Below are 11,040 nucleotides of genomic sequence, written 5' to 3' on the forward strand. Positions count from 1 at the left end.
GAAAGAAAACAATATCAAGCCACATCATAATTAAATTTCTAAAAACCATTATCATATCGAAAATGTCAAATAAGTTGGGAGAGGGAGACACATTAAATATGATTGTTAGGTGTCATCAAATCAGTTCAGATTCACAGTGACCCTATGTAGAACAGAATGAAACACTGCCCAGTCCTGCGCCATCCTCAGGACTGTGGTTATGCTTGAACCCACTGCTGAAGCCAGTGTCAATCCACCTCGCTGAAGGTCTTTCTCTTTTTCACTGACCCTCTATTTTACCAAGTATGATTTCCTTCTCCAGGGACTGGTCTCTCCTGATAATATGTCCAAAATATGTGAGAGGAAGTCTTGTCATCCTTGCTTCTCAGGAGCATTCTGGTTGTACTTCTTCCCAGACAGATTAGCAGTTCATGATATATTCAATATTCTTTGCCATTGGATATTCAGTATTCTTTGACAATTCTTCTTAGGTCTTCCTTATTCATTGTCCAGCTTTCATATGCATATAAAGCGAATGGAAAACACTATGGCTTAGGTCAGGCCTTAGTCCTCAAAGTGACATCTTTGCTTTTTAACACTTTAAAGAGGTATTTTGCAGCAGGTTTGCCCAGCGCAATGTGTCCTTTGATAACTTGACTGCAGCTTCCATGGGTGTTGATTATGGATTCAAGTAAATTGATAGCCTTGACAACTTGTATCTTTTCTCCATTTATCATGATGTTGTTTATTGGTCTAGCTGTGAGGATTCTTGTTTTCTCTCTGTTGAGGTGTAATCCATACTGAATACTGTAGGCTTTGATCTTCACCAGTAAGTGCTTCAAGTCATCTTCACTTTCAACAAGCAAGGCTGTGTCAGCTGCATATTCTAAGTTGTTAATGAGTCTTCCCCCAATCCTGATGCCCTGTTCGTCTTCATATAGTCCAACTTCTTGGATTATCTCCTCAGCATACAGATTGAATAAGTATGGTGAAAACACACAACCCTGAAGCACACTTTTCCTGACTTTAAACCATGCAGTATCCCCTTGTTCTGTTCGGTTGACTGCCTCTTAATCTATGTACGAGTTCCACATGAAAACAATTAATTGTTCTGGAATTCCAGTTCTTCCCAGTGTTACCCATAATTTGTTATGATGCACACAGTTGAATGACTTTGCATAGTCAATGAAACACAGGTAAATATCTTTCCAGTATTCTCTGCTTTCAGCCAGGATCTATCTGACATCAGCAGTGACATCCTCGTTCCAAGTCCTCTTCTGAATCTGGTTTGAATTTTTAGCAGTCCTTTGTTGATGTACTGCTTTTGAATGATCTTCAGCAGAATTTTATTTGTGTGTGATATTAATGATATTTTCGATAATTTCTGCATTGGGTTGGATCACCTTTCTTGGTAATAGGCATAAATATGGATCTCTTCCAGTCAGTTGGGCATGTAGCTGTCTTCCAGATTTCTTGGCATAGGTGGATGAACACTTCTAGGGCTGCATCCGTTTGTTGAAACATCTTGATTGCTATTCAGTCAATTCTGGAGCCTTGTTTTTTGCCAGTGCTTTCAGTGCAACTTGGACTGCTTCCTTCAGTACTACTGGTACTTGATCATATGCCACCTCCTGAAATGGTTGAAGGTCGACCAATTGTTTTTGTACAGTGACTCTGTGTATTCCTCCCATCTTCTTTTGATGCTTCCTGCATCATTCAGTATTTTGCCCATAGAATCTTTCACTATTGCAACTTGAGACTTGAATTTTTTGTTCAATACTTTCAGCTTGGGAAATGCTGAGTATATTCTTCCCTTTTGGTTTTCTACCTCCAGGTCTTTGCACATATCATTCTAGTATTTTACTACGTCTTCTCGAGCCTCCATTTGAAATCTTCTGTCCACCTCTTTTACTTAATCATTTTTTCTGTTCACTTTAGCTATTCGATGTTCAAGAGCGACTTTCAGAATCTCTTCTGACATCTATTTAGGTCTTTCCTTTCTCTCCTGTCTTTTTAATGGTCTCTTGCTTTCTTCATGTATGAAGACATCCTTGATGTCGTTCCACAACTCAACTGTTCTTCAGTCATTTTTGGTCAATGTGTCAAATCTATTCTTGAGATGGTCTCTAAACTCAGATGGGATATACTCAAGGTCGTGCTTTGGGGCTCATAGATTTGTTCTAATTTTCTTCAGCTTCAGCTTGAACTTCCGTGTGAGCAACTGATGACCTGTTCCTCAGTAGGCCCCTGGTCTTGTTCTAACTGATGATACTGGGCTTCTCTGTCATCTCTTTCCACAGATGTAGTCAATTTGATTCCTGTATAATCTATCTGGCAAGGTCCATGTGTATAGTTGCCATTTATGTTGTTGAGAAAAGGTAGTTGTAATGAAGAAATCATTGGTCTTAAAAAATTCTATCATGTGATCTCCAGCATCATTTCCATCACCAAGGCCATATTTTCCGACTACTGATCCTTCTCCTTTGTTTCCAACTTTTGCATTCCAATCACCAGTTATTTAATTATCAGTGCATAGTGATTGCATGTTCAATCAATTTCAGACTGCAGAAGTTGGTAAACATCTTTAATTTCTTCATCTTTGGCCTAAGCGGTTGGTGGGTGAATTTGAGTAATAGTCGTATTAACTGGTCTTCCTTGTAGGTGTGTGGGTGTTATCCTATCATTGACAGTGTTGTGCTTCAGGATAGATCTTTGAAATGTTCTTTTTGATGATGAATGCAACACCATTCCTCTTCAATTTGTTATTCCTGGCATAGTAGACCATATGATTGTCTGATTCAAAATTGCCAATACCAGTTCCATTTCAGCTCACGAATGCCTAGGATACTGAGGTTTATGCATTCCATTTCGTTTTTGACAGTTTCCAATTTTTTAGGTTCATGCTTCATACATTCCACATTCTGATTATTAATTGATGTTTGTAGCTGTTGTTTCTCATTTTGATTCATGCCACATCAGCAGGTAAAGATCTCAAAAGCATGACTCCATCCATATCATTAAGGCTGACTCTAATTTGAGGAGGCAGCTCTTCCCCAGTCATCATTTGAGTGTTTTCCAACCTGAGGGGCTTATTTTCTGGCACTATATCAGACAGTGTTGTGCTGCTATTCATAAGGTTTTCCTTTGATCATTTTTTTCAGAAGTAGACCGCCAGGTCCTTCTTCCTAGACTGTCTTATTCTGGAAGCTTAGTTGAAACCTGTCCACCGTGGGTGACCCTGCTGGTATCTGAATATAGGATGCATAGCTTCCAGCATCACTCAACAGACATTCCTCCATAGCACGACAAACTGACAGATGTGTGGTGGACATTAAATACAATATAAGAGGTGAGAAAATTTGAAGACTTCTTATCATAAATAAGTGAAAAGAAAATGGACTGACATCTTTAAAGCATTGAAAAAAACTGACAAAAAACATATTTAAAAAATAAGATTAGTCTACTTCAAAGGCAGAGTTTATTAGACTGGATAAAGAGAAAACTATGCTACTAAAAGCACTTTTTAAATATAAGGACACAGATTAAAAGCACACAAAAAAAGGAAGTACCATACAGACACTAACCCAAAGAAAGCTGGAGTATCTAAATTAATACCAAAGTCGACTTCAGGGCAAAGAATATTACCAGACATAAAGGGGAAAACTTCACAGTGATAAAGGAGCAATTCATCATGAATTAAGGAACAGTATTAAAAGTGTATGCACTAATAACCAAACTGAAAGAACTAGACAAAAGTCACAATTACGGTTAGAAATTTAAACTCTCCTCTCTGAGAAATGGATTGAATAAGCAGACAGAAAAGAGCAAGACTTGAATAACACTATCAGCCAACTTAAACTAGCTAACATTTCTAAATATTCTATCCAATAATGCCACAATACAAGTGCACGTGAACCATTCACAAAAGATAAACCATGTTCTGGACCCTGAACGAGTTATCTATGAATTTAAAAGGATTTAAATCATACAGAATATATTCTTTGGTCAGGACAGAATTAAATTAGAAATTGGACACAAAAGGACATCTGAAAAATCCCCAATACCTGGAAATTAAACAGAACTTTCTAAATTATCCATGAATCATTTGTGAAGCACAAGGGAAATTAAAAAATGTATATTGAACTAAATGAGAATGAAAACACAACATATTAAAATTTATGTGATGCAGATAAAGTGGTGTTTAGAGAGAAATTTATGGCTCTAAATGCATAAATTAAAAAAGAAAAAAAAAAAAACCGAGAGAGAGAGCGCCAAAGAGATCAAAAATCAATGACCTGGGGCGAAACAAAATGGTGGTGTAAGCAGTCGCACGCTGTTCCTCTACAACTAATACAGAATAAGTAAAGACTGATAAAATCAATAACCTCAGGACTCTAGAGAGTAGTTAAAGGAATGGAGGATCAAAGGAAACACTGAATCAAGAGAAAAGTAGCATACAGATGGCGAAAGAACAGAAGTTCTCCAAGCCTCCTCATCCCACACCACCGTCCAGCTCAGAGCGGCCATCTTGGGGTGGCTGCAGCCAGTGCTTTCGGGCAAGGAACCCACAATTGCAGCTCACAGAGACCGTAAAGTGGTTCGGACTTGAGAGAGAATGGCTAGTTGGGCACAACGCAGAGTTCCAGAAAAATCACAGTGCAATAGGCACAGCGTAGATCTCAGTGCAGGAGCACTCAGGCCTGGCACAGGGGGATTGGAAAGCACGATACAGGCTGAAACACTTGAGCATGGGGAACTGGGGCAGAGCGGCTCAGCAAGCACTGTGGCAGCCTGAGTTCATGAGTGCTTGGGCCCAAGACAGACTAGGTAAGCACAGTGTAGGCCAAAACACCTGAGCAGTCAGTCCTGGGACAGAGCAGCTTGGTGAGTTTAGCACTGGCCTTAGCTTCTGAGCACTTGGGCAGGACAGAGAGACTTGGTGAGGCATCGCAGGCCAAAGCACCTGAGCCGGCAGACCTGGGTCAGAATGGCTTGGTGAGCACAATGCAGACTGGAGTTCTCATGGACTCTGAGAAGAAGCCATAGTGTGAGCACAGAGTGGGCTGCAGTTGATGAACACTGAGGATGTGTGGTAAATTGGCTATAGCTGAGCTTCCGGGGTGGCACTCTGAGACTGGTGTAGCCCAGCTGACACTCCTGGGACGGGATTCTGTGGTGCCTCTGTGAAATCTGCAGCTCCTGAGTGGGAGGGTCTAGTGCCAGAGTTGCATGGCTGGAGCATACAAAGGGGGTAATTTGTGGTGAGCAATCAGAGACAACCAGTATTCCCAAACTAGAGGCTGGCAGTAAAGGTGTATAGCTGGCATATCTGGGGAAGGCATGGTACCTGAGTAATACAAATAGCATACCCAATATCTTGTGGGGAGGTGACCACAGCACGTGCTAAAAGCCGTAGAGTTTTGTCCTGAAGTCACCCCCCACTCAGGCAACCTAGAGGTGAAATGGTGACAGCACCCCTGGTCAGAGAAACCAATAGGAAAGGAACAAGAGCAGGTGCACCTAGATGGGGAGTCTGGAGCTGAAGGAGAGAACGGCAACCTTCAATAAATTAAAATAATAATAATAAGAAAGACGAGCAAAACTAGAGAAGAGGAAGAATTTAATCTCCAGAGTTACCATGGTAAAATACCTTAATATCTCATTTACAACAAGAAATCACAAAGAATATGAAGAGGCAGGAAAGAATGGTCCACGGAGAAGACCAAAATGGGGGGACAGAAACTGTTGCTGAAGAACAGATAACAGAATCACAATACAATGATTTTGAAGTAACACTATTAAGGATGCTCAAAGAGTTAAAGGAAAACACGTAAAAGAACTAAAGGAAATCAGGAAAACAATCCAAGAACATAACAAGAATTTCAATAAAGAAATAGAAATTACAAAAAAATACATATAGAGAGATACTGGAGCTAAAAAGCATAATAACAGAAATGAACAATTCTCTGGAAGAGCCCAGAAACAGAGTTGCATTTGCAGAAATCAGTGAACTCAAAGCACTGCAATTGAGAGTATTCAGTTTGAGGAGAAAAAAACAAAACAAGAATGAAGAAAAATGAACAAACCCTAAGGGATCTGTGGGACACCATCAAGAGGAATAAAAAATTGAAACCTGTGAGAGTTGGAACTCTATGGAACTGCCTTGTTTTTCTGGGTCTCACAAGTTTTCAGCCTTTGATAGGGTGCAGTCTTACTGCTTTTCTGTCAGTCATTTTAAAGGAAAATATTTTGAGCTTTCCTTCTCTGACAGGTTTCCATAGTTTCCAGCTTTCACAGGTTTTACTGAGTATGCATTATGGAACTTCTGGAGGAGGAGAGAAAGGGATAGAAAGATTTTTTAAAGAAATAGTGGCAGAAAACCTCTCAGATATGAAATGGGAGAACTTACATATCCACAATATTGGCTCAATTAACTCCAAGTAGGATATATCTGGAAACCTTGGTGGCATAGTGGTTAAGTGCTACAGCTGCCAACCAAAGGCTCAGCAGTTCGAATCCGCCAGGCACTCCTTGGAAACTCTACAGGGCAGTTCTACTCTGTCCTATGGGGTCGCTATGAGTCGGAATTGAGTCGACGGCACTGAGTTTGGATTTTTTTTGGTTAGGATATATCTAAATAGAGCCACATCAAGGCATATTACATTCAAACTCTCAAAAACTAAGGATGACAAGAAAATTCTGAGAGCAGCACGAGAGAAATAAAATATCACATATTTTCAGAAAGATTAAGTGTTAATTAAAAAAAAAAAAAAAACCAAACCCAGTGCCGTTGAGTCGATTCCAACTCATAGCGAGTCTGTAGGACAGAGTAAAACTGCCCCATAGAGTTTCCAAGGAGTGCCTGGTGGATTTCAACTGCCGACCCTTTGGTTAGCAGCTGTGGCACTTAACCACTACGCCACCAGCGTTTCCTAAGTGTTAATATCTCCACAGAAATCATGCAGGCAAGAAGGCAGTGGGATGACATACTGAACGTGCTGAAAGAAAAGAACTGTCATCCAAGAATACTATATCTGGCAAAACTATCATTAAAAAATGAGGGTGAAATGAAGACGTTCCCGCATAAACAAAAGTTGAAGGAATTTGTTACCATCAGACCAGCCCTACAAGAAATTCTAAAGCAAATTCTCCAGAAAGAATAAGAGCACGTAACAGTAGCTTGATGTTATATATACAGAAGGAAATTTTTTTCCCCATTAAAGGAAATATCTTGACAAATATAAAGGCCAGAGTTAAGGTATTGTTGGTTAGCAAACACAACAGGCAGAAGCAGTCAATAAATAAACAAACACACAAACATTTAAAATCAATGACCTAAGCACCTACTTTAAGAAGTTATAAAATAAGAGCAAATTAATCTCAAATTAAGTATCAGGAAGGAAAGGATAAAGCTAAAAGGAAAGTCAGTGAAATAGACTAAGACTTAACAATAGAAAAAATTAATGACACACACAACATACAGAAAGAGCAAGGGAATACACAAGTTATTAATATCAGAAATGAAGAAGAGAACATTATCACAGACCTACAGACATTAAAAGGATAATTTTGGTCAATACATTCAACAATTTAGATAAATTATACAAATTCATTGAAAAACAAGTTATGAAAACTTTTATAAGAAGAAACAGATAACCCTATAAATACATTAAATTCATAGTTAAAAATCTTTACACACACACACACAAAAACTCCAGGCTCAGAAGAATTCACAGATGGATTGTAAAAGCATTTCCTGAGGAAATAATACAAATCTTACACAAATTCTTTGGTAAAATAGGAGAGAAGGTATACCCTAATGCATTTTTAGAACCAGAATTATCTTGATATCAAAATCAGACAACCAAAGTAAATAAAAATAATGACATGCCTCATAAATATAGATGAAAAATCTTTATCAAAAAAATTGACAAAATTAAAAAATACATAAAAAGAATAATATAACATGACCAAGAGAGATTGTCCTAGGAATGCAAAGTTGATTTAACATTTAAAAATCAATCAATTTAATATACCACATTAACTAAAGTAGAAAACAAATGGTCATCTAAATATATGGAAAGTAAGTATTTCATAAAACTCAACACTAATCCATGTTAACAACTCTGCAAACTAGCAATAGAAAGGAATTCCTTAATCTTAAAAAGGTTATGGAGGGTCAGCAAAAGAGAGGGAGAACCTCAATGAGATGGATTGATACAGTGACTGCAACAATGGGCTCAAGCATAGCAACAATTGTGAGGATGGCACAGGACTGGGCAATGTTTTTGTTCTGTCGTACATAGGGTCTGCTATGAGCCAGAACTAATTGGACATCACCTAACAACAACATATTAAGGGGGGGAAAAATCCCTACCAACTATAGTTAACATCGAACTTAATGGTGATACAATGACCGCCTTCCTCTTAGGATTGGGAACAAGGCATGGAACTCCTCCAACCACCTCTATTCAACATTTTAATAGAGGCCATAGATAGTGTAATTAAAACAAGAGAGAGAAACGAAGGCAAATATAAGAGAAAGAAAAAAATAAAACTGTATTTTTCCACAGATAACATGGCCATGTATTTAGAGGATTTTAGAGAACTTACCAAAAACAAACCCAAAACCCGCAAATAAGTAAGCAATATCTCAGGATACAAATTCAATATATAAAAAACAATTGACTTTCTATATGCTGGGCACTAAGAATTGGAAAATGAAGCTTTAAAAATTATCACTTTCAATAGCATAAAAAAAACAAAACACTTACAGATAAATTTAACACAATATGGGCAAGACCTGTTGTCTTAGTCATCTAGTGCTGCTGTAATAGAAATACCACAAGTGAATGGCTTTAGCAAAGAGAAATTAATTTTCTTACAGTAAAGCAGGCTAAAAGTCTAAATTCAGGGTGTTCGCTCCAGGGGAAGCCTTTCTCTCTCTGTCAGCTCTGGAGAAGGTCCTTGTCCTCAATCTTCCCTTGGTCAAGGAGCTTCTCAGGTGCAGGGACTCTGGGTCCAAAGGACACGCTCTACTCCTGGTGCTGCTTTCTTGATGGTATGAGGTCCCTAACTCTCTGCTTGGTTCCCTTTCCTTTTATCTCTTGAGACAGAAAAGGAGGTACAGGCCACACCCCAGGGAAACTCCCTTTACCTTGAATCAGGGAGGTGACCTGAGTAAGGGTGCTGTTACAATCCCACCTAATCCTCTGAACATAAAATTACAATCCCAAAATGGAGGACAAGCACACACTACTGGGAATCATGGCCTAACCAAGATGATACACATATTTTGGGGGGAACATAATTCAATCCATGACACCTGTATACTGAAAACTACAAATCATTAATGAGAAAAATTAAAGACCTAAATAAATGGTGAGCTATACCATTTTCCAGAATTGGACGAATCAATTTTGTTAAGGTGTCAATTTTCCCCAAGATCAGCTATGTATTAAATGCAATACTTAAAAAATTCCAGCACGTTTTTTTCTTTACTGAAGACATTGAGAAAGTGGTTGTAAAATTCATACAAACATGCAAAGGATCTAAAACAGTCAAAACAGTTTTGAAATGGAAGAACCAAGTTGAAGAACAATATCTGTTGTCAAGACTTACTATATATAAAGCAACAGTAATCAGAGCAGAGTATGATTAGGGTAAAGATAGATGTATACATCAACAGAACTTGATTAAAAAAAAAAAGAAAAACCTGTTCCCATAGAGTCAATTCTGACTCAGTGATCCTCTAGGACGGAGTAGAACTGCCCCACTGGGTTTCCAAAGAGCAGCTGGTGAGATCGAACTGCAGACATTTTGGTTAGCAGCCAAACACTTAACCACTGCACCACCAGGACCCCATGGAACTTGATACCTCTAATTCAGATTTCTCCTTTGAGCTTCGTGACTTTTTTTATTTTTGAATATTTATTTTATACCTCATCTTGGATGACTTAAAGATATCCTAAGCTCCACATATTTGAAATCCAACTCTTTATCCTCTTCCTAAACCTGATCCTCTCACTGTGTTCCCAGGCTCCTTTATTTACATTCCCCTGCTAGTTGTGCAAGCCAGAAACTTGGGTCATTCTCCGTCCCTACCTCTCTTTGATCCTCCACATTACTGCTTCCTCACTAAGGACTTTCAGTGTTACCTCCTAAATATACTTTGACTTCATCCACATGTCTCTATTTTCTTCACCTAGCCTAATATCTGCTGCCTGAACTTTTGTAGAGGCTTCCTAAACTAGTTAACCCACATCTGCTCTCATCTACCTCCATAATATGCTTTTGAGATATATGTTTTTTGTGTTAAATCTCACTTAAAATACTTCAGTGTCTTCACACTAGTTTTAGGAAAAAAGATAAATCTTAATATGGCTTTCAACACTCTGCAAGGTCTAGCCCCTACTTGCCTCTCTAGCATCATCTTCACCACATTGTCCCTTGCTCTCTCAGAGCGTAGCACACATGTTGTTTGTACAGAAAAATACTGTCATTGTATGCTGTTGAGTCGATTCTGACTCAGAGCAACCCTATATGACAGTAGAACTGTCCCACAGGTTTTCCTAGGGTATGATCTTTAAGAGAGCAGATCACCAGTCTTTTCTTCTTTGGTGGGTTTGAACCACTGATCTTTTGTTCAGCAGCCAAGAGCTTAACCGTTGCACCATCAGGGCTTCTTAGAAGAATACTAACAACAACAATAACAAAAAAAAAAAAACATTGCTGTCAAGTCGATTCCAACTTACAGTGACCCTACTGGACAGAGTAGAACTGCGCCATAGAGTTTGCAAGGAGTGCCTGGTGGATTTCAACTGCTAGCATTTTGGTTAGCAGCTGGGCTCTTAGCTTCTATGCCATATGCCACCGGGGTTTCCAGAGGAATACTAGCATTCATTAAATATTTATACACTTAATTTACAAAGGCATTAAATGTTCTGCCATTACTACACACAAAGATACATTTACCTCCCTATTATTGAAATTTGACAACAAGTTGACATTACATATAATGTTCTAGCTTTTTAGACAATCAATATAGTTGTTACTGATGGG

The sequence above is a fragment of the Loxodonta africana genome, chromosome 12, assembly GCF_030014295.1.
Source record: "Loxodonta africana isolate mLoxAfr1 chromosome 12, mLoxAfr1.hap2, whole genome shotgun sequence".
NCBI classification, from domain to species: Eukaryota; Metazoa; Chordata; class Mammalia; order Proboscidea; family Elephantidae; genus Loxodonta; species Loxodonta africana.